Source organism: Nematolebias whitei, chromosome 23 (genome assembly GCF_014905685.2).
Source record: "Nematolebias whitei isolate Nwh7 chromosome 23, NemWhi1, whole genome shotgun sequence".
Lineage (NCBI taxonomy): Eukaryota > Metazoa > Chordata > Actinopteri > Cyprinodontiformes > Rivulidae > Nematolebias > Nematolebias whitei.
Window position 1 is genome coordinate 6,977,566 of NC_056520.1, and position 6,000 is coordinate 6,983,565.

General features: G+C 40.4%; 1 protein-coding gene across 1 annotated transcript in view; it reads left to right on the forward strand.

Annotated features, from left to right (window-relative positions):
* LOC119428779 (interleukin-1 receptor accessory protein-like 1) overlaps nucleotides 1-6,000 on the forward strand; it is a 229,821-nt gene that overhangs the window by 71,557 nt on the left and 152,264 nt on the right. The window lies entirely within an intron of this gene.

Below are 6,000 nucleotides of genomic sequence, written 5' to 3' on the forward strand. Positions count from 1 at the left end.
CAGAGGCTCTACAGAAAGAGTTTGTTTAATAACTGACAGGAAGATTAACCAATCACAATGCTGATAATGGGATTAGCCTGTCTAAATAAAGGTTGAATGAATTTAAAGTGGGTGGAGCCAAGACACATGGAGGCAGGCCTTGGGCTTGTGGTCAGTTTTTACCACATAAAGTTTTGTGATATATTCAACTGCTACCTGTACGTTAAAAAAATTCACACTAAAATTCTAATTGCTCTTTAAAAATAAGGTTAGAAATGAAGATTAAATATCCCATTTAGGTTTACATCGATAATTTTCATTATTGAAATTGTATTTTGGTTTCATTGCGTGATGGTATTTTACAGAAACTAAGTTATGTGGATTACTGTTAAATTTCAGTGTGAGTTATTGCAATTACATGTTGTACTTGAATGCAAGTAGAGTTGCATTCAGGCCCAAAAAATACGACCCGACCCGGCCCCAGCTCATGGCCATCATTTACGAACCCCACCCGACCCGACGAATTAACAATAATTACAGGTCCAAACCCGAAAAAAATCCCCCAAATTTTTAATTAAGCTTTAACTGCTTATAGTTATTAATGGTCGGCAGACTCACGCAGCTGAATAAAAGGGGCAGAAGATCGGAGTTGAGGGGGTGTTTGTCCTTTCATGGTCGTCAAAGCGCATTAAATCCCTTCATTCTGCATTATTCGGACACGGACCCTGCTCTGACATGTCTGCTTTGGGATCTCACCTGTTTGGGTCATCAGCCACGAGTGTCTGCTGAGTGCAGTGACTGAACGTCCATTTGGGTGATGGATCGCTTCCTGGCAGTACCGGTAGTCCCTTCTGAAGCTTAACTCAACTTCATTTTAGCTCTTTCAAGGCCGGTCAGCTCGAGGTGAAATGGCCGCGTGCGGCTGGTGATTATATGGCGAGCCATGTTGCCATATAATTGGATCGTGGCTGATCCGCTGACGCAATCAAAAGTCCGACACCGACCTGGCCCGCCCATCCAGCACATTATTATGGCCCGAGCCAACCCAAATTCGGGCCGGAGTCAGGCATGGGTTAGAAATGACAGCTCTAAATGCAAGTAGCTGGGCGAGCCACAGGGACTGCTGGGTAATCTTGTGACAGAAATGTTTGGACTTTTTCATATCCTGTGTTCAGATGGGTCGTCCCTGTTGGTTCTGTTTAGAGTTGGGTTGGTGTTCATGTTCTTGTTGCTGTTAGTGACTGTAAAACATTAACAACAAGTCGGATTATGTACCTGATGTATAAAAAAAGAGGAACACACCTCCTGTTCTGCGTGTTCCTGAATTAGGAAACTAAAAATAGAGTTGCATAATCTGACCCTAACTTCGTAGAGTTTGGAACATTATACTTGATCATGCTGGTTTAATGCGAAGTACTAGCTGAAGGCCCAACTATGATGGTGACAATTTGCCACTGTGATATAATAAATTCTAATGTGAGATTTAATTCAACACCAAGCAGCAAAATATCCCTCTGTATGATTTCACCTGCTTCACTTTAAAAACATGCCTGCTGATGGACTTTTTTTTTAATCAAATAACAAAACTGATATATTGATTGTGAATTTTTACATCCCAACTGTGCATCCACAATCTACACAGCATGGTATACCTGTAAATGTGTTCAACCCTGAAGGCTGACCCTCATGCGGTCATTCTTCTGGCAGGACAACATCGCCCAACTACATCTCGTTCACACTTGTGTATTTGTTTGAGCCAGAAATCTCAGTGCGCTCCAGAAGACACGTTATTTTAGTTTCTCAGAACTCACAAGGCACAGCGCTCAGCGACACCTTTCCCTAATATCACGCACATTAACTCTCAAATACACGCCCGCGCTCCTTCTAAATGTCACAGCCTCGGCAGAGCACTCCATCGATGCCAAAGGTTCATAGGCCCCGGGATCAATATTGCATCGTTTCTCTCAATTAAAGCATATTTATTCCCCTCAAGTTATTGTACATCTGTGAGTGATCCCATCTACATTCCTGGCAAGTCTGCAGATGAGTCGAGGCCCTGCAGCGAGGGGAAGACAAAGTGAGATAAGCATGAAAGGAGAAAGGAGTGATGGTTGAAGGAGTTTGGGCAAAGAGTCAAAAGAAGAAAAGGAAAAAAGTGGGTAAATTCACTTAAGATTCACAGAGGGGATGAAATATGACGGTGTCATACCTCAGGTTATTACAGATGAAAGCGGTTACACGATGGCGCTCTGTCCCAAATGGTTAATATGCCCTACAACGTGGAGGTATAAACTCTGTCATATTAGACGGCGATGGGCTTGCTGGCGGTGATCGGAAGGGGTTCTCGGCAAAAGCATGCTTCCGCTAGTGTTCTACATAAGTGCGGTAATGAGAGGGACAGCCACAGGAGCCGAGCGCCCACTGGACCGGAGAAAGCTAATTTTATTCAGCCGTTTAGGTAATCCACCAGTGCGTGACCGCACGGCTCATATTTTGTTCTCGTTTCGGATCATGACGGACCCCAAAAGTTAAGCCGTGCGCCGCGCTGCTTCCTGGAAGCAAGCAAACGTAAGAGAAGGGGGAAACAGCTGAAGGCATTTGCTTCCTTGTGCAGAAAATAGACCAAAGAAAATGCAAAGGAGTTGAGATAGGTTTTGCTGGCACAGACAAAAGATGAGCTTTCTTTGGGTGCACCTATTATTCATAAATTGAACTTTGTCATGTCGTTTACAGAACATTACTCTGTATTTTACTATTTAGAAGACACTTTCATCCAAAGCGGCTTACAAATGAGTACACACTCAGAGGCAGTTTGAGGGCTGTGGAGGTTTCAGCATTTTGCTTCAACTTTGAAAAATGGCACAGCTGGGGTTCAAAGTCCTGGTCACCCAACTGGAAGATGTCTGCTTTATAATAGCTTGAGTGTTCTTGCATTACACCGGGACTGCAGTAAAGGAGAATGACTTTTCTTGTCCCCCGTTGCGGAGCAAAAGAGGGGAGTTGGAAACGCTGGATAACTTGAAAAATACGTAAAGTATCGGCTTCCGTTTTGGTGTGTGGCTGTATCTAGGTGTAAGAAAGGTCCCTCTTGAAAATTGTGTTGCCATGTCAAAATCCAAGATGGCCCCTGCCATTATATGTAAACCGGCCACCCAAATCATTTGAAGAAAATATACGTATTGCATTGCATATTCAGAATTTGAGGCCCGTTCCATACAATTGATTAAAGTGGGGACAAATTAATATTTAAAATGGTTCTGCATCTGAAGACAGAAGACAAGAGCTCATACTCCGAATAAACCATCATTTATTGGTTGAGCAAAACTTTTATGCATGTTTGAGCCTAAAACTGCCCATTGTTGTCCTGTTCAGTCTGCCTTTTAGCCTCAATGGCAGATTGTCTTAGCTACATCAGCGTGAATTAGGCCTGGGTGAAAACATTGCGGTACCATCCTGACATTTCATGGCCGGTAACACTTTCCAGAACAAAATAATGAAAAAAATTGTAATAATACTAGTACAATATTTTCTAATTGACTTCAAACACCCTCCATGTCCCATGATAGCTGCAGATATCTGTGTCTCAGCCACAGGGCACACAGTTTATAAAATGTTTAACGTTGCATGTCTTTATATGTTTATTTTTATCGCCCAAAGGTGATAGGTAATACTATATGAATGCGTTTTCTGAGTATTAAAATACTCAAAACATGTACTAAATGCACATTTATGACTAGTGTTGTCCTGACACCGATACTGGTGTCAGGACACAAGTATCTGTAAATCAAAATTGGTATTGGGACACCAAAATCGATATACTGATGCTGGTACTGAGACACAGGTAGCAAAATACCAATACTGTTATCAGAACACCGGTATTTGTATATCAATATTTGTATCTGGTCACTTGTATATGTAAATCAAAACTGGTATTGGGACACCAACATCGATATACTGATGCTGGTATTGGGACATAGGTACCAATACACTGATACTGGAATCAGGACACCAGTATCTGTATATCAATATTGGTATCAGGACACCAGTATCTATCTGTAAATCAAAACTGTTATTGGGACACCAAAATTTATATAATAATGCTGGTATTGGAACATAGGTAAATACATGCGTAGGATGTACTGAAATGAAATTTACCCTTCGGGATCAATCATGTATACTGAAATGAGTTGAATATACCAATAGTGATATTGGGACACCAGTGTCTGAATGGCAATATTGGTATCAGGACAACTGTATCAATATACCAAAACTGGTATCAGGACACTAGTATCTGTATATCAAAACTGGTATTGGGACACAAAAATTAATATACTGATGCTGGCATTGGGACATAGGAAACAATATACCGATAGTGATATTGGGACATCAGTGTCTAAATAGAAATAATGGGTTAAAAACAGCTCAGTGTCTGAAGGACGTGAACAGAGCTCCATTCATTTTCAATGAGGAAAGCATGGCAGAAAAAGCTAAATATTCAAAAAAGGAAAATTGTGCAAATACCAAAAGGCGTAGCAGGAGTGTTCCAAATGAGCTGAATGTTTTGATATATAAACTGTTAAAATAACAAAAAAATAAAAAGTGGAATGAGTTGCATACCAAGGAACGTATGGAAAAAAAATGTATCTCAATAGCATGAATGCTTTATAAACATTTGCACAATAATACTTTATGGTTCATTACAGTACAGTCAGTTCTTTGAGATATTGATATCACACACATTGATGTGATGGCAATAAATTAGATGTATTATAAAGCTTTATTTGTTTTGTTAACTTCAGTATATAAACCAAGACATGTGACATTTTTAGTCTAGCTGTGGAACAATGGTGTGTTTCAGTACTATAACCCTGTACTCTATTTACTCTGACGGTTTGGGATTTGTTTCAACATACTTTCTTTACAGCCACAATAATTTTCCTGCCGTTGGCCTTTCTCTGGGCCCCGTCTCCATGGCTTCTGCGGAACACGTACTAACAGATTGCAGACGGTGCAGTTTCCCATCCAGGTGTTGCTCCGTCAACAGATGTGAGCCTCAAATCAGAGCGAGTATTCTTACAGTTCAAACCCTTTCCCACGTAGAATTTGTCCTCATTCTCCTTCCTGCTCCTGTTCCGTTGATCGGATTGTCGGCCTTAACGGAGCATACTGTAAACTACCAAGTGACGGCTTGATGCTCCCGAGCCACCTGCTTTAAATTTAAATGTGTCTTTTAGCGTGGCAGTAAAGCGCAGAAGTTTTTACAGATGTTAGATTAGCCCTCGGTTAAACCCTAACACGGAAACGTTTCTCCAGTGCTTCAACTTTTAGAAGGCGCAGGAAACATTTATCCTGTTGGGCATTGTGAAGAATAGCCAGTTGACTGATGCAACTTTATTTAGCTGTCCAGCAGAACCAAAATAGCTTGTATGTTTTTATCGTCCTCTGTCGGAGAGCAAAGAGGAAGAATTGGAAATACCCTCTGTCTGTTTGTGTTATGAACATGATAAATTGAGAAACAAGTGGGGCACCATTTTCCAGTTTGGGTCTATGGCTACATGTAGGCATAAGAAAAGTTACCATCAAATATTGGGATGCCACATCCAAGATGAAGAATCCAAGATGGCTGCCACTATATATGAATATATGTAAACTTTGTGAGCTGGATATACAGTAGTTCCTCACTACTTCGCAGTTCGACTTTTGCGGACATTTTAAACAAACAATCCATTCAGCATGGATTGTTTATTTAAAATGTTAAAGTATTTAAATGTAAATTGTAGAGGAGAGAAGTGCAGCAGGACAGCAAAGGGATGTTGTGCAGCTTCAGCTCTGCAGCACAGATCAATTACACTGAAACAACTGAACATAAAGTTCTAAAATAATTCAAAAATAACTTTTAATACTTTTATATTTTGTAATTACGACAATTTTACGATGCGACATACTTTGAATTTTAAGTTGAAAGACAAAAGTCTAGATAAGTGTATATAGATAGATGCATAGATAGATAAGTGTATATAG